Raw genomic sequence first — 20036 nt, forward strand, 5'->3', positions numbered from 1 at the left:
TACCATACAGAGCCTCGTAGGGTGCCATCCCAATAGTAGCCTGGTAGCTATTGTTGTAAGCGAATTCTGCTAAGCATAAATATCGGCACCAGCTGCCTTTGAAGTCTAAGGCGCATGCTCGTAGCATGTCTTCTAGCACTTGGTTCACCCTCTCTGTCTGTCCGTCGGTTTGAGGGTGGAAAGCAGTACTGAATAATAGCTTTGTGCCAAGAGCATTCTGGACGCATTCCCAAAAATGCGAAACAAAACGACCATCTCTGTCGGAGATGATGGTCTTAGGGGTCCCATGTAGTCTGATAATTTCCTTGACATATAATTGGGCCAGTTGCTCAATTGAATAAGTCATCTTAATTGTCAGAAAATGGGCGGATTTGGTTAATCTATCTACGATTACCCATATAGCGTCATAGCCGTTTGTTGTCTTGGGTAATCCTGAAATGAAGTCCATCGAGATATCTTCCCATTTCCATTCTGGAATTTGGACAGGCTGCAGTAATCCTCCCAGCCTCTGGTGTTCTGCTTTAACCCTCTGACAGGTCAGGCAGGCACTGACGTACTGAGCCACATCTCTTTTTATACCGGACCACCAGAATTTCTTTTTCAAATCCTGGTACATTTTGGTGGATCCCGGATGCATTACATAGGGCGTTGAATGAGCTTCTTCTAATATCTTCCCTCGCAACTCGGGATCCTCGGGAATACATAATCGATCCCTGAGGTACAATATTCCACTATCCGCGACACGGAATCCGTCACTCTTTCCTTCTAAGATCTCTTGTTTAATCTTTTGGAGGCTTTGGTCACTGGTTTGCTTTTCTAATATATTGTCGAATAGGGTGGGTGTTATGGTCAAGGTGGAGAGTTTCCCAGAGATAATCTCGATCCCATGACACGAAATGTTTCTCGGTTTCCCGATAGATTCAACCACTGGTTTGCCTTCAGTATTAAATAAAACCTTAGCGTATCTAAAAATAGGCGGCTGACCTGTGACGACAGTAGAGGCGCTTGCCACATCTTCTTTAGTAAGCGAGAAAACCCTGGCGTCTGTCATCGCTGGCGGGGCTTCCAATCTCCCTTGGCTGATCAAAGTCCCTTCTATAGCAGTTTGCATCTGGTGTAGTTGTGGAGGGGCACTCCTGTTCTGGTTATTCTGCTGGGGTGGTGCCTGAAACCGGTTAGTGCAGTCTTTGGCCAAATGTCCTTCCCGTCCGCAATTATAGCATTTTCTTGTACCTTTGTGACATACTCCGGGATGCAGCTTCCCACAAATAGTACACTGAGGGTACTTCGGTTGCTTATTCACTGGACCACCTTTAGCATTGTCCCATTGCTTCCTTTTCCCAGTAGGGGTTCCTTTCCAGCCTGTTTTAGTACTCTGAGGTCTCTGTCCTTCTGCTCGTGTCTGATTCTTATTCTCGTTCATTGCTTTCTGATAGTGTTATATAATTAGGGCACTGCTGACCAATTCCTCTGTAGTCTGCGGCCTATTAATTCCGCCGGCCACATTTAATGCTATCTCGGGTCGAAGCATCTTCAGCATCAGTCTAACCCTTTCTCTTTTTGTGCGAACCAACTCTGGACATAGGCGTGCCAAACGGTTGAAGCGTTTTACCGCCTCGTTCACTGATAGGTCACCTTGACGGAACTCGGTGAACTCGTCATAGTGTCGGTTCGTCACTTGCATATGGAAGAACTCTTCAAAGAACTCTGTCTCGAAGTCCATCCAGGTCATCAGATTAATCTGTCTCTTTGCCTTCACTCTTTCCCACCACATCCTTGCATCTCCGGAAAAATAGAACGATACACATTTGATCTTTTCCGGTACAGGCCAGTCCAATAGTTCTACTATGCTTTCTACTGTCTTGAACCAGGCCTGGGCGTCCCATGGCTCGCAAGTACCTGAGAAATTCTCCGGCTTCAACCTTAGCCACTGGATCAAGTAGGTCTCCTGTCGGACCACCGGGATAGGGGCTATCGGTGGTACTGGTGCAGCTAATGGAATAATAGGCACTGCGTTCTGATTTACTGGCGGGGTGGCAGGATTTTCTTGCTGACCCATTAAAGTCGTAATCAGCTGTTGTTGCTCCGTGATATGACGCTGGAGGTCGGTAACTATCTGTGTCAGATCCGGTGGAGTCGCTGTCTCGTCTGCTCGAGTAGTGCGTCTCCTAGCCATGCTTATCTTCATTAAACGATAATAAATTATCGTTATTTCTATCCAAGTTAACATAGGGTCGTTATCATTCTTATTCTACCATCATGCATACCTATCCTATAGTTGTGACCTATCATAATCAGACAGGATAAGTAAACATGCATAATATTAAGGCATCATAACAAAGGAATTTAACTTAAACATATAAATTCTTACTTGGAGCGGCAGGATGGAGGCTTGACATGTTAGAGTGTATACTAAAAGCCTAGCTTTTGGTATAAACATTTATCTAGAAATAAGAATCACATTGGTCAAATATCTACATTTATGATAAATGTAGTTGTTCAATTAATTTATATTGTAGATAACATGGTGTGTGGTGTCACACACAGAGGATCATGTTATCAGTACCTTATAAATTATAAACAGTAGCTCACGACCATAATGGAAAGGAACAAACCATTGGAAGGTCGTAGTGTAATTAGGTATTAGTTTATCTTAACTATATAATTACACTAGTACACTTAGAGTGTATTGAGTAGGACCATTAGAGGTCGTTTCTTTTATACTGACTTTATAAAGAAACAAAGACCTCAGTTATTATGGAAGTGTGTGCTCTTAATCCTAATATAATAACGAGCACATATATTTGATATTTATTTCTTTAATTTATCAATGGGTGAGATTTAGTTCGATGAATCAATAAGCCCGATAAGTTGGGAAATGATATCACTTATAGTGTGTGTTGTTGATTATAGAAGGAAACTTTGTCCTAGTGATCTAGGTTGAGAATGTCCCCAAGAGGAGCTCATAAGGATTGTCATGTTAAACCCTGCAGGTGGACTTAGTCCGACATGACGATGAAGTTGAGTGGTACTACTCTTGGAGCTAGATATTAATTAAGTGAGTTGTCAGTAACTTACTTAATTAGTGGACATTTGTTATCTTAAACACAGGAGACTAACACACTCATAATAAGAAGGAGCCCAAAATGTAATTTGGGATTGGTGCGTAGTTCAATAATAGTTCTTTAGTGGAATGAATTATTATTGATGAAATTAAGTTGTGTGTTCGGGGCGAACACGGGATGCTTAATTTCATCGGGAGACCAAAACCAATTCCTCCTCTCGGTCCCTATCGTAGCCTCTAGTATATAGAGATTTATACCCACCGCATACCCACCTTCTTACCCATCCAATGGGGCCGGCCAAGCTAGCTTGGAACCCAAGCTAGGGCCGGCCAAGTCCAAGTGGATGAGCCATGTAGGTGGCCGGCCAAAGCTTGGGTCCCAAGCTTAGGTGGTCGGCCACTAGAATATTAAAAGGATTTTTATTAAAATTATTTCTTATGTGGATATCATGATTTTAAAAGAGAGTTTAAAAAATTAAAAATTTCCTTTTATAACTTTCTACAAAAGATTAAGAGAAGAGATTAATCTCTTTCCTTATTTGTAGATTAAAAGGATGGTTTTAATTTTGGTAAAAACTTTCCTTATTTGTAAATCATCTACATGATTAAAGAGAGTTTAAAATTTAAAATCTTTCCTTATTTGTTGATTAAAGGAGGATTTTAAATTTTAAGAAAACTTTCCTTTTAAACATATTCATGATTTAAAAGAGAGTTTAAAAATTAAATATTCTCTTTTATAAGTTTCTACAAAAGATTAAGAAAAGATTTGATATCTTTCCTTATTTGTAGATTGAAAGAGATTTTAATTTTTAGAGATAACTTTCTTTTTATCCACATGTTTAAAAGAAAGATTTTAATTTATTAAATTTCCTTTTTATAAACCAATCATGAAGGGATAAAATTATTGGAGAAATTTTTATAAATTTCTGGAAACAAATTAGGAAGTTTTAATTCTTGTTTAATTAAAACTCTCCTTGATTTGAGGAAATAAGTGGCCGGCCATGTTTAAGTGAGAAGAAAAATTATTTTAATTAAAATAAAATTTTCCTTTTCATGACAAAAGAATTAAGGAAGTTTTTAATTAAATTTCCATATTTGCCAAGACCAAGGATTATAAAAGAGGGGGTAGAGAAGGCTTCAAGGTGAACAACCTCTATTATTTTCTCCCTCTTTTCTTCCTTGGTGTGGCCGGCCTCCTTCCTTTCTCTTCTCTCCATCTTGTGGCCGGACCTCTCTTCCTCCTTGAAGATCAAGTGGTGGCCGGATTTTAGCTTGGAGAAGAAGGAGAGAAAGCTTACATCCCTTGGAGCTTGATTGGTGGAAAAGATCTTCATCTCTTGGAAGCATAGTGCTTGGCCGAAACTTGAAGAAAGGAGAAGAAGGTGCTTTGGTGGTTTCTCATCTCGGAAGATCGTTGCCCACACAACGTCCGAGGTTAGAAGAGGAATACGGTAGAAGATCAAGAGGTCTTTCTAAAAGGTATAACTAGTAATTTTTCTTTCCGCATCATACTAGTTATTTTTGGAAATAATACCAAATACAAGAGGCATGCGATTCTAGTATTTCGAATATGTTTTTCGATGTTGTGTTCTTTTGTTTTCTTTTTCCTTGTGATTTGATTGTTCTTTTCGGTTAACCTAAAGTTATTTTAGGAAATTAAATATTAGCTTTCCATAAAAGGTTTTGTCTAGTCGGTGGTGGTTGCTCCCATATCCAAGAAGGCCATGTGCCTCGCCACGTCAGTACTGGGAACCAATTATGGAAATTAATATTTAATGGAATTAATAACTTAAGGTGATTTGGGTCGAACGTGTTAAGTTCCGCAGGAGACCCAAGTCAAAACCTAAAAGAACGAATAGATTAAGTTTTGGATCAAACGTGTTAAGTTCCGCAGGCAATCCAAAATTTAATTTAAAAGAACACATGGTAGCTAGGAAAAGGTTCAGACCTTTGTACAAAATTTTTGTACAGTGGAACCTCTAGGCTTTCCGAGTAGCAACCAGCAATTGGTATCAGAGCTAGGGTTTTGCCTCTGTGTATTTGGTATTAGTTTAATTATGCACATGTCATACATAATTTAGGCAGGTTAATAGTAGGATGTGCTAACTTTGTGGATGCAGGATCCAACTATTATGGCTTATAGTTATTATGTGTGTGATTGGACCCTTGGACATGTCAAGGGCATTTTATTGTGTGTGCATGATTGTATTATAAAATACATGAGGCTGTATTTAGTTTTATTAGGATTTTATTTTGATCTAGATACATGTACATTCCTTTTATGGAATATAGGATCAAAATGTAAAATTCTATTTATGTCATGGATCTAATCTTGCAAAGCGTGGAACCTTCGAAGGACCAGAGGCGCAGTGGAACTAGGAGCAAGATGGATGCGATAGCTAGACCCGATGGCGGTGGCCAAATATGGCAGCTTGGGATGACAACACACGGAGGATAACTAGAGATAAAAGCCATAATAGTTGAAAATTAGATTTTCTATTTATTGCTTTTATATTGTCTTGTGTGCATGTTGGTTTACATATTTAGTAGGCTAGCATAGTTAAAATTCCTCATTTATAAATAACTAAGTGGGAGGGATTTTTAAGTAAATCCCATGGTCTCCATTACTGGTTTGTAAGTGATGCAAACAAGCTTGGCGTTGGCTCGAGTGCCTTCCTCCATATGCGGATGATCATGATCATCTACATCTCTTCCATTTTGTGGTGACTGAAGTTAAAGGCGTGTGATCTTCCCCAACGGAAGGGGCATAATCTTATTAATGGACTTAGTGTCAAGTAATGGTATACACTTAGACACATCTAATAGTATCCTCCCCATCGGAGTCACTGCTATTATTTGTGTGACCAAATGAAACCAACTATTAATTTGTCATAAAACTAGGTTGACAAGATAATAAAATTAAAGGGTTAAAACCCCTCTTACAAATGATTGATTTTGTATACGTCCACACTAACGTGGCATACAAAATTAACGGTGTTTGAGATAATTTTATTTGTCATAAAGATACGTTGACAAGATAGTTAATGGGTAAAACCCTCCTTTTACAAATGTTGAATTTGTATACGTCCACACTAACGTGACATGCAAAATTCACGGTGTTTGAGGTGTTGGTAAATTTAAATAATATTGTTTGAGGAATCAATGTTATTTTAAATTCAAAGAGTTTTGACCAAATATTTGATCAAAGACAGATCAACTATTAATTTTATTTGTCATAAAGTAAAGTTGACGAGATAATAAAATTAATGAATAAAATCTCCTCTTCGATTTTGTATACACAAAATTCATGGAGATTTTAAAGGAGTTGATCTTGACCAAATGTTTTGTGATTCTTAGGATGTTTGTCAATCCTAGTAGTCATACTATAGAAAAGACTTAGTAGTCCCAATTGTAACGATTGGAAATAGGACTTGGACATTAAGGTAGACATCTTCTTAGAACTAAGAACAATTTAGGTGTATTTAATTCATTAGTTGAAACATGTCTAGTGGTGTTATCTACGGGAACTGGAGTGTAGATACAAGATGCCATTAATCATGTCTGCAATTCATTGCAGGGTTCCAGAAACCCGACAACTAAATGAAAGGTAAATCACCGTCCACATGGGCACTCTTGTAAAAGTGGTAGCTATTGCGATGGGAGATGTTTATCCTTTGATAAGAATAAAATATGGATTTTAAGTAATTGTCTTTACGTACCAAGTTTAGAAAGAACTGATTTCAGTTTCTAAACTATTATAGATATTATGTCTATTTTGATAACAAAGTTGTTATCAAGAAAAATAGGAAAGTTATCTATTCTGGTATGATGGCTGACAATTTATACTCCAATAAACTCTCACGATGCAACAAATGGAAATTAGTAACACATCTTCTAATTTTAAGAGAAAGCAACCTTGAAATGAACCAATTATATCTTTGGCATCTAAAGCTAGGTTATACTTGAGTAGGATTCATTGGTAGTGATGAACTTTTGGGTTCATTGGTAGTGGAAATCTTTCCAACCTACGAGTCTTATTTGGAAGGAAAATAACCAAGAAGCTTTTAAGTCCAAGGGTATGGAGTCAAAGATATGTTGAAAAGGTTCATTCCGATTTGTGTGATCCTATGACTATCCGGACAAGAGGTAGTATTGAATATTTTGTCCATTTAATAGACAACTATTCAAGATACAAATAAATTTACTTAATGTACCGCAAGACTAAGTACTTTGATTAGTTCAAAGAGTACAAGGTTGATGCGGAGAAATGTTAAAGTAAAAAGTTGCTATGGAAGATCGTAGTGGCAAGTACCTCTTGAGAGATTTTAGGAGTCACTTATCGGAAGTTGATCCCAACTAACTGCATCTGGTACACCCCAACAGAATGGTGTAGTAGAAAGAAGGTAAAGGACTCTTATGGAATAATTAGATAGATGATGAGTTATTCAGAAAATTACCAAATTTGTTTTAAGGATAAACTCTGAAAACGAAAGTGAACATAGTACCTTCCAAGTTAGAACTCTGTACTCATATAGAATTGCTGAATAGGTGAAAACCTATTTTGAAGCATATTCGGATTCGGGTAATCCAGCACATATGTTAAAGAGAGACAATGATAAGTTGGATAGGAGTTCACTTGTTTGTTATCCTAGATAAACAAAAGTAGGTTTATAGTCTTAAAAATCAGAAGGTCATTGTTGGCATCAATGACTGATTTTTAGAAAAGGACTATATAATGAACCACGTGCTCATAAGTAAATTTGTTCTTAAGGAAATAATAAAGGACATGTCTAACCTAGTACCAACTGTACAAGATGAGATACCACAAGAAAACTGCAACACGTATCACAAATGATACACAATTGCATAAAGTGTCTTGTCACAGTGGGAGGGTAAATAGGTTCATGTTTTGGGAGAGTTTTTGGACTCGATCCCTGAAGGACATAAATCTGATCTCCGGACATATGACGAAGCACTCCAAGATAAATATGCAGCATCTTGGCAAAGAGTAATGAATAATAAAATTAGAATATATGTATTCTAATAAAATCTGGAAGCTTATAGAACCACCAAGTGGTGTAAAAGCCTTTGGGTGTAAAAGGTCTATAATAGGAAAAGAGGGATAGACAGGAAGGTTGAAACCTTCAAAGCAAGGCCTGATGAAAAAGGAAACTTTTTTCACTGGTAGCCATGCTTAAGTCTATCCGGATTCTTTTATCTATTTGGCAAGTGGATGTCAAGACAGCATTCCTTAATGGAAGTCTTGAAGAAAGCATCCATATAAAGCAACAGAAGGGTTCATTGCAAAGGGCTGAGAGCATCTTGTGTAAAGCTCAATCAGTCTATGGACTGAGGCAAAACTTCAAGGTCTTGGAACATCCGGTTTATCAAAGTAATTTAGACCTATGGATTTATTTAGTAACCGGATAAGTCTTGTGTATACAAAAGGTGTGATGGAAGCGTGGTGGTATTTCTTGTACTATACGTAGATAACATTTTTGGTAGTTGGAAACAATATCAAAATGTTGTCAGAAGTAAGGGTATGGTTGTCTAAACAATTAGATATAAAGGACTTGGGAGAATGTATATATTCTTGAGATCAAAGTAATAAGGGATCGCAAGAAAAGAATATTTTACTTATCCCAAGCTTCATACATCGGAAAAATCCTTGCTCGTTTTAAAGCATGCAAAACTCCAAGAAAGTTTTCTTACCTTTTCAGGATGGAGTAACTTTATCTAAAGATATGTCTCTGTAGACATTAAAGGAGATAAAGGAAATAAAGGCAGTTCTTTATGCTTCGGAAGCCTAATGAATGCTATGCAAGATAAGAAATCTGTTTGCCAAGGGCATAGTTGGCAGATATCAAAGTAACTCGGACAAGGACAGTGGACTGCAGTAAAGCATATATTGAAGTACCTTAGATGCACTAGAGATTATATGCTAGTTTACAAGGCAGTTATTTTGGTCCTTGTGGGTTGCATGGATTTTGACTTCCAATCGGATAGGGACAATAATAAGTCAACCTCGGGGTTTTGTGTTTACTTTAGGAGGTAAAGTCATAACTATGGAAGAGTGATAAGCATAGGTGTTTTTCTGGACTCCACCATAGAAGCTTAGTATATGGCAAGCCTCTGAGGTAGCCATAAAAGCTGAATGACTCAATAACCTCAAGATAGACTTAGATATGATTTCTGGTTTTTCCAAAGATTATTACAATTTATTGTAATAATGTTGGTGCAGTAGCAAACTCGAAGAAACCATAAGTCTATAAGGCAAGTAAACACAATAGAGCGCATGTAGCACCCAAGACGAGAAATGGTATAACGGGGAGAATTTGTTGCCGCCTAGAATGCATCAGATGATGACCTATAGATCTTTTCACTAAGGTCCTTAAGGCGAGAGCTTTTGATGGACATGTTGAAGGGTTGGGAATCAGATGTATGGCAGCAGATATGGCAGCTTAGTCTTTTAGTATAAGTGGGAGATTGTTAGAGTGTATACTAAAAGCCTAGCTTTTGGTATAAACATTTATCTAGAAATAAGAATCACATTGGTCAAATATCTACATTTATGATAAATGTAGTTGTTCAATTAATTTATATTGTAGATAACATGGTGTGTGGTGTCACACACAGAGGATCATGTTATCAGTACCTTATAAATTATAAACAGTAGCTCACGACCATAATGGAAAGGAACAAACCATTGGAAGGTCGTAGTGTAATTAGGTATTAGTTTATCTTAACTATATAATTACACTAGTACACTTAGAGTGTATTGAGTAGGACCATTAGAGGTCGTTTCTTTTATACTGACTTTATAAAGAAACAAAGACCTCAGTTATTATGGAAGTGTGTGCTCTTAATCCTAATATAATAACGAGCACATATATTTGATATTTATTTCTTTAATTTATCAATGGGTGAGATTTAGTTCGATGAATCAATAAGCCCGATAAGTTGGGAAATGATATCACTTATAGTGTGTGTTGTTGATTATAGAAGGAAACTTTGTCCTAGTGATCTAGGTTGAGAATGTCCCCAAGAGGAGCTCATAAGGATTGTCATGTTAAACCCTGCAGGTGGACTTAGTCCGACATGACGATGAAGTTGAGTGGTACTACTCTTGGAGCTAGATATTAATTAAGTGAGTTGTCAGTAATTTACTTAATTAGTGGACATTTGTTATCTTAAACACAGGGAGACTAACACACTCATAATAAGAAGGAGCCCAAAATGTAATTTGGGATTGGTGCGGTAGTTCAATAATAGTTCTTTAGTGGAATGAATTATTATTGATGAAATTAAGTTGTGTGTTCGGGGCGAACACGGGATGCGTAATTTCATCGGAGACCAAAACCAATTCCTCCTCTCGGTCCCTATCGTAGCCTCTAGTATATAGAGATTTATACCCACCGCATACCCACCTTCTTACCCATCCAATGGGGCCGGCCAAGCTAGCTTGGAACCCAAGCTAGGGCCGCCAAGTCCAAGTGGATGAGCCATGTGGTCGGCCAAAGCTTGGGTCCCAAGCTTAGGTGGTCGGCCACTAGAATATTAAAAGGATTTTATTAAAATTATTTCTTATGTGGATATCATGATTTTAAAGAGAGTTAAAAATTAAAATTTCCTTTTATAACTTTCTACAAAAGATTAAGAGAAGAGATTAATCTCTTTCCTTATTTGTAGTTTAAAAGGATGGTTTTAATTTTGGTAAAAACTTTCCTTATTTGTAAATCATCTACATGATTAAAGAGAGTTTAAAATTTGAAATCTTTCCTTATTTGTTGATTAAAGGAGGATTTTAAATTTTAAGAAAACTTTCCTTTTTAAACATATTCATGATTTAAAAGAGAGTTTAAAAATTAAATATTCTCTTTTATAAGTTTCTACAAAAGATTAAGAAAAGATTTGATATCTTTCCTTATTTGTAGATTGAAAGAGATTTTAATTTTAGAGATAACTTTCTTTTATCCACATGTTTAAAAGAAAGATTTTAATTTATTAAATTTCCTTTTTATAAACCAATCATGAAGGGATAAAATTATTGGAGAAATTTTTATAAATTTCTGGAAACAAATTAGGAAGTTTTAATTCTTGTTTAATTAAAACTCTCCTTGATTTGAGGAAATAAGTGGCCGGCCATGTTTAAGTGAGAAGAAAAATTATTTTAATTAAAATAAAATTTTCCTTTTCATGACAAAAGAATTAAGGAAGTTTTTAATTAAATTTCCATATTTGCCAAGACCAAGGATTATAAAAGAGGGGGTAGAGAAGGCTTCAAGGTGAACAACCTCTATTATTTTCTCCCTCTTTTCTTCCTTGGTGTGGCCGGCCTCCTTCCTTTCTCTTCTCTCCATCTTGTGGCCGGACCTCTCTTCCTCCTTGAAGATCAAGTGGTGGCCGGATTTTAGCTTGGAGAAGAAGGAGAGAAAGCTTACATCCCTTGGAGCTTGATTGGTGGAAAAAGATCTTCATCTCTTGGAAGCATAGTGCTTGGCCGAAACTTGAAGAAAGGAGAAGAAGGTGCTTTGGTGGTTTCTCATCTCGGAAGATCGTTGCCCACACAACGTCCGAGGTTAGAAGAGGAATACGTAGAAGATCAAGAGGTCTTTCTAAAAGGTATAACTAGTAATTTTCTTTCCGCATCATACTAGTTATTTTTGGAAATAATACCAAATACAAGAGGCATGCGATTCTAGTATTTCGAATATGTTTTTCGATGTTGTGTTCTTTTGTTTTCTTTTTCCTTGTGATTTGATTGTTCTTTTCGGTTAACCTAAAGTTATTTTAGGAAATTAAATATTAGCTTTCCATAAAAGGTTTTGTCTAGTCGGTGGTGGTTGCTCCCATATCCAAGAAGGCCATGTGCCTCGCCACGTCAGTACTGGGAACCAATTATGGAAATTAATATTTAATGGAATTAATAACTTAAGGTGATTTGGGTCGAACGTGTTAAGTTCCGCAGGAGACCCAAGTCAAAACCTAAAAGAACGAATAGATTAAGTTTTGGATCAAACGTGTTAAGTTCCGCAGGCGATCCAAAATTTAATTTAAAAGAACACATGGTAGCTAGGAAAAGGTTCAGACCTTTGTACAAAATTTTTGTACAGTGGAACCTCTAGGCTTTCCGAGTAGCAACCAACATGACATATGTGTAGTGAGAGGCTAACTTGGCTCTGATACCAAACTGTAACGCCCCGCCCCTCCTGCTAAGGCCACGGGGGTTACTTTACCATACTTACTTACTAATTACAACGGAAGTCTTATTCGTAAAATTTTAAAACTTTTCTTTAGCTTTTAAATCACCATGACAAATCATCTAACATATAAACCACACAGCATACTTAACATATTTTTGAGACATGATACTCAAACACATAATAAAATGTCATGGATTTATGAAGTAGTGACATAAAGCTAGGCATAATTCTTATTTTTATGAAAGCAGGTCTTTTCTTTTTCGTTAGCCAAATCACTGCCACACACATCCTTCTAGCCCCTCCTACTGCTCCCCTAGTTCATCCATCCCTTGCCCTTATCTGTAGTACAAGAAAGTAAGCTGTGAGCACTCATGGCTCAGTAAGTTCCTTTCCTACTCACAAAAACCGTATAGCATATTAAGAACACAAGTCATATCATATGGAGTTAATTTCATCATATCCTGTAGCACATCATGGCATGATCACAACATAAACATAAGATATCATAGTATCACACAACATAAACATCATACATGTCATAAGCATCATCATAAATATCATGGCATCATCATGTCATAAACATAAGGTATCATGACATCACCTAAGGTATATGCAAGGTGAACTCTTAAACACGCATCATGAAAACATATGCAACATGTCTTTTAAAACTTATAACATACATACTTAAACATAATCTCAACATGATTAGGGCCCCGGCTTGTACCACATACATAAATGTGCGCGTCCTATGTAGGTCCAAGGTAGCAAGTCTTGAACCCTACAAGGCATATATACTAGGCCCGTTTCTTAGTCCATCGACCTAGGGGCACTTAGGAGCCCATCCCTAACGAGGCCCGTTTCTTAGTCCATCGACCCCGGGGCGCTTATGGAGCCCACCCTTGGTACAAGCCTTAAAAATAAAGTAGCATGTCATAATAATAAAATTCTTAGCATAACTTTCATGTCATATTCATATCATGAAGAGTGCTCTTGATCCCACTTGTAGGGAGGCAACTCTTAGGCATACTTAAAGCATGTGAAATTGAGCACATAGCATATCATGAATTTGGGCACACAGCATATCATGATCACATGCATAATTAAGCACACATCACATCATGAATTTGAGCACACAGCATATCATGATCATAAGCATATTTAAGCACACAGCATATCATGATCATAAGCATAATTAAGCACACAGCACATCATAAATTTGAGCACACATCATATCATGAATTTGAGCACACAGCATATCATGGTCATAAGCATAATTAAGCACACAACACATCATAAATTTGAGCACACAGCATATCATGAATTTAGGCATATAGCACATTGTTACTCATAAGTCCTAATCACATAAATGAGTATAGCTACATAGCATATTCTTATCATGTCATAAAGCATTGCATGTGAGGCACATAAAAGATCATAATTAGGTTTCTACCCTAATATCATGTGATGGCCGAAACATGCTAATTTGTGACCTAGTTTAGTAAGCAACATGAAAGCATATGAACCCCAAGCCTTTATCATATCTTACATCATAAGGAATACTTTGAACATGTTTGGTTTGGGTTCTTAGATTCCTAGGTCTCTACTTTCATCATGGCCGAAACTTGTAGGACTTGATGCTAGGGTTCAAGTGTCCTAAAAGCATGAGAACCTTAAACAACTTTCATAGCAAACATTCCAAGGAATAACATGAGCATAGTTGAGTTAGGTTCTAGGGTTCCGAGGCCCTTAAACATGATGTGGCCGAATGGTATAGGTCTTAAAACCAAAGTTCAAGTGTCCTAAAAAGCATGAGAACCTTAAACATATTTCATAGCAAACATTTTAAGGACTAACATGAGCATAGTTGAGTTAGGTTCTAGGTTTCCTAGGCCCTTAAACATGATATGGCCGAATGGTGTAGGACTCAAAACCAAAGTTCAAGTGTCCTAAAAAGCATGAGAACCTTAAACATATTTCATAGCAAACATTTTCAGGACTAACATGAGCATAGTTGAGTTAGGTTCTAGGTTTCCTAGGCCCTTAAACATGATATGGCCGAATGGTGTAGGACTCAAAACCAAAGTTCAAGTGTCCTAAAAAGCATGAGAACCTACACAATTTTATGGTATCATTTATAAGGAAATAACATAAGCAATTTGGTTCAAGTTCTAATCATCCTAGGTCTTGGAACCTTAAGTGGCCGAAGGTTATAGACATGTAATCATCATTCTATGCAACAAATAAGCATAAAAGCAACAAGTTAACTTCATATCATTTCATCAAGAAGGTCATGAGCATCTTAGACTTGTTATAAATTTTCCCTAGGCTTCCCATCTTAATATGGCCGAATCTTCTTGCATATGAAATAGGGTTTATATCTTCATACAATCATGGCACATCATAATTACCCTATCTTAGAGAAACATAGCATGCTTAGTTTTAGATTTAAAGCTCTCCTAGGCTTTTAGTTTTATCATGGCCGAATACCCATGTGAAAGAAAATTAAGTTAAATCAACATACAATAGGGAATAAATATGTTAACCACACTATTATCATAGAGCACATATTATGAGTACAAGAGATCATGCTTAGTTTAGTTTTGAAGCTCTTCTAGTTCTTTTGTTCATGCTTGGCCGAAATATTAAGTTCATGAACCTATAACCCTTTTAGCGTAAAAACATAAGGATAAACTCCTACCATAATATACATGTCACAAGAAGTATATTGAGCACATCTAGTTAGGTCTTTAAACTTAGATTCTTTCTTTTGATCTTGGTTAAAAAAAAACCATGGATTTTCATGAAACAATACCTAGGTTGTTAAGCAAATCTATTTACATGAAAAATCCCTATAAGCTATTGTACCACAGGTGAGGGGAACTTACTTCCTTTCTCTTGTGGTTTCTCTTAGAGAAAAATGTTCTAGTTGCTAAAGAAAGGAAGAAGCTTCTTCTTCTTGTGCCTCCTTTGGTTTCCTTTGCTTGGAAGGGCTAGAACTTGAAGATTTCTTCTCGGAAATTAGCTTTCTTGGAGAAGAACTTAACTTAGTGTTCGGATCAAGGAGAGGGAAGACCCCTTGGTCTCGGTGGAGAAGAGAGAAGGGAGAAGGAGGAGGAAGAAGGAGAAAAATGAGAGATTTCTTTTCTCATTTTCTATTTATTCATCATGAGGGGAATTTATGCCTTCATTAATCCTTCCCTTAATTCATCCATCACTCCTCTCTTGATTCCCACGAAAATGAGGAGAGGGAAGGGTGAGGAAGGCAACTTGCCTTCTTCTTGTTCCTTCTCTTAACCAAGAGGAAGAGGAGGTAAGTCACTTGGTATTCTCTTGCTCTTTTGCTTAATTTTCTTTTATTTTTCTTCTCACCTTTAACTAAGATTCCATTCTTTCCTATCCATATGTAAATCATTATCCTAGTGGTTGTCATGCATCAATTTATCTTCATTATTTGTGGGAGGTCCAAGGTTCAAACCTTGACCTCTTCTTCTTTTTATTTCTATTATTTATTTCTTTGATTCCTCTTACTTTCATGCTCTAAAGAGATTAATGCTCATATACTTATCTTAAAATTTCGTGGGTGTTACATATACAAACTAGGATCCGACAAAGGTGAGCCATCAGATGGAGAATATCGAGCATTAGTCTCAATAGGAGTATCTACAACTCTATTATCAGTAAGACAAGAACACTCAAATAAATTAGATATATACTTTGATTGAGATAAAAGATAACCTTTCGGGGAATAAGCAATCTCAATGCCCAAAAAGTAGCGTAGTATACCCAAGTCTTTCATAGCAAAACAATGAGCCAACTTAGACTTCAAGGAAGCAATTTCATCAGAATCATCACCAGTAATAATCATGTCATCAACATATAATGATAAAAGAATATGACCTGCACTCGTACATCTGACAAACAATGCTGAATCATGATTACTAGAATGAAAACCAAACGAAATAATCACTGTAGAGAACTTCTCAAACCAAGTACGACGTGCTTGTTTGAGACTATAAAGTTCTTTACAAAACCTGCAAACTTCACCAGGTTTGTGTGAAATACTAGGAGGAGGTGCTATATAAACTTCTTCATGAATATCACCATTTAGAAATGCATTCTTGACATCCATCTGAGATATTCTCCATCGATAAACAGAAGCAACAACAATTAGAGTATGAACAGTTGTCATTTTTACAACAGGAACAAATGTTTCTTCATAATCCATGTCATACTCCTAAGAATAACCTATAGCAACAAGACGAGCTTTGTATCATTCGATAGATCCATTAAATTTAGTTTTGATCTTATATACCCAACGGGAACCAATAGTATGCTTTCCTAGTGCTAATGGAACCAAATCCCATGTATGACTCTGATGCAAAGAAGTTAGTTTCTCAGCCATAGCACTCTACCAAAGTGGATTACAAACAACTTCTTTATAGATTCAGGCTCAGAAAAACAATGAATAGATGCAACAAATGAAGCAAAAGAATGAGAATAACAAGAGTAAGCAAAATCTGGTAGTTTAGTAGACTTACGAATCAGTGGATTGACGATGATGGAGAGAAGGATCATCTGCAACCTCAAGAGATAATTGGGTAGTGGCAGAAAGAGGAACATGTGGAACGGATATCTCGGGAAATAAAGTACTAGATTCAGTTGAATTATCAGTAGGATTTGTGGGTGAATCTTCCTCAGTATCAGTATTGAAAGGATCAATACAAAGCAAATCTGACTTTATCATATTATGCGAACTACTCGGAATAAAAAAGAATGGAATATGCTAAAAAAACACAACATGATGAGAGATATACAATTTTTGACTAACGGGGTCAAAGCAACGATATCTTTTTTGACTAACACCATAACCTAGAAAGACACAAAGTGTTGGCTGCTACTTGGAATACCGTCCTAGCTCCCCTGTACAAAAATTTATATAAGCATAGAACTATCCTAGCTACCCATGTGTTCTACTAAAGTTAAATTTGAATTGCAAACGATGCTTAACATTATTAATCCAAATTTCCCTTTAGGAGTTAAACTTAGATTGAGAACGAAACTTAACATTCTTACTCCAAGTTCAACCGATGTGATCTTCCTAAGTTAAACCATAATACAGAAGTTATCAAATATCTATTTCTAAGATCGGCTTCCAAGTTAAACATGGCGAGGCACTAGGCCTTCTTGGGTATGAGATCATCCACCACTTCCTAGACAAAGCCTCATAGAGAAATTGGATATTTAACTTCTTATAGTAAACTAGGTTTAACTATAGAGACCTCAAGAGAAACACATTATCGAAACATGAAATCAAAAAATAAAATCGATAACAAAAATGATAACTTAAAACCGATAACCTCTTGTGTTTGGTTTTACAAGATCTATACAAAAGGATGAACTAGTCATGATGCGGAAACTAATAACTAGTTATACCTTTCGTAGCTTATAGACCTCTTGATCTTCTATTGTATTCCTCTCATTCTCTTGAACATAGTGTGGGTGACGATCTTCTAAGAGGTAGTCCACCCACCCAAGCTTCTTCCAAAGCTTCCAAGATCTGACCACCAACTATCCTCCAAGGGATGCTAGACAAGAGAGCTTCCTTCTCTTCTTCTTCTCCTTCAAGCAACCGGCCACCAAGAGATCACCACCAATTGATGCCGCCGGCCTCCAAGAGAGAAAACAAAAGGAGAGAAGAGAAAGAGCAAGGGCCGGCCACCAAGGAAGAATAGAGAGGAATAGAAGATGTGTTATTGGGTGAGGCACCTCCTCCTTCTCTTTTGTATTCCTTGGTCTTGGCAAAAAAGGAAAGTTTTGTAACAAAAAATAACACTTCCTTTCTTATCATAGCATGGCCGACCACAAGCTTGTTCTCCAAGCAAGGAAAGATTTTAAACAAAAATTAAAATCTCTCTTTTAAAATCCCTTTTGTGGATAGTTATAAAAGGAATGTTTTATAAATTAAAATCTCTCTCTTTTAAATCCTTTTATGGATATCTATAAAAGATAAGATTTAAAATAAAATATGGTTTCAAAAAAGGAAAGTTTTATAACAAAAATTAAAATCTTTCTTTCACATTATAGATGACTACAAATAAGGAAAGATTTCAAATCTTTCTTTTATTCCTTTGTATAAAGCTATAAAAGGAAAGATTTTAAAATTTAAAACTCTCTTTTAAAACCAACATAAAAGGAAAGTTTTTAACAAAATAAAAACTCCCTTTTATTTTCTTTTATGACCAATCTAAAAAAGAAAAGTTTTATATTAAAATCATCCTTTTAAATCCTTTTTATGGATCTCTATAAAAGAAAAGATTTTACAAAAAAAATAAAACTTCCTTCTTCTTGTGTGTGGCCGACCCCTTGCTTGGGTACCAAGCAAGGCTTGGCCGGGCCTAGCTTGGGCTCCAAGCTTAGCTTGGCTGGCTTTAGCTTGAGCCTTAAGAAGCTAGGCTTTAGGTGGATATAAGGCTTTATATAAGAGGCTACAATAGGGACCTAGAGGAGGAATTGACTTTGGTCTCCCAATGAGCTTGAGCTTCCCGTGTTCGACTCGAACACCCAACTCAAGTTCATCAATAATAACTCATACCACTAAAGAGTTATTATTGTACTACCGCACCAATCCCATATTACAATATGAGCTCCTTCTTATTATGAGTGTGTTAGTCTCCCTATGTTTAAGATATTGGATGCCCACTAATTAAATGAGTTACTAACAACTCACTTAATTAATATATAGCTCTAAGAGTAGTACCACTCAACCTTATTGTCATGTCGGACTAAGTCCACCTACAGGGTTTAAATGACAATCCTTATGAGCTCCTCAAGGGGACATCATCAACCTAGATTACTAGGACATAGTTTCATTCTATAATCAACAACACACCATATAAATAATATCATTTCCTAATTTATCAGGCCTATTGTTTTACGAGCTAAATCACACCCTTTGATAAATTAAAGAAATAAATATTAAATATATGTGCTTGTTATTATATCATGATTAAGAGTACACACTTCCGTAATAACAAAAATTTTATTCTTTTATATAGTTAGTATAAAAAGAAACTACCTCAAATAGTCCTGCTCAATACACTCATAGTGTACTAGTGTAATTTATTAGTCAAGATAAACTAATACCTAATTACACTACAACCTCTCCAATGGGTTGTCTCATTCCATCTTGGTTGTGAGCAACTATTTTTAATTTATAAGGAATTGATAACATGAACTTCTGTGTGTCTCCTCACACCATGTTATCTACAATATAAATTAAACGGACAACTACACTTAGCATAAATGTAGACATTTGACCAATGTGATTCTTATTTTAAAATAATTGTTTACAAAAAGATAGACTTTTAGTATATACTCTAACACAAAGAGCAAACCAATAGGCTAACTTATTATGCTCTGCATGTGGACGAAGGATAAAGCAAGTACAACCAAAATCACGCAAAGAGGAATAGATAGGAGCATACCCATATAATTTTTCAAAGTGTGACAAACCTGAATTGTGTGACGTTGGAATTCTATTAATGACATGAGCAGCAGTAAGGATTGCTTGCCCCCAAAAGACACTAGGAACACTAGCAGACAATTAAAATGAATGGGATGTTTCAACTAGATGTCTATGTTTCTGTTCAGCCATGCCATTTTGTTCAGGAGTATCTGTACACGAGGTTTAATGAATAGTATCATCAGAAGCAAGTAACTGTGAAAATTGATTCGAAGTGTATTAACCCCCCAAATCACAACGAAAACAC

The sequence above is a fragment of the Zingiber officinale genome, chromosome 3B, assembly GCF_018446385.1.
Source record: "Zingiber officinale cultivar Zhangliang chromosome 3B, Zo_v1.1, whole genome shotgun sequence".
In the NCBI taxonomy this organism is placed as follows: Eukaryota; Viridiplantae; Streptophyta; class Magnoliopsida; order Zingiberales; family Zingiberaceae; genus Zingiber; species Zingiber officinale.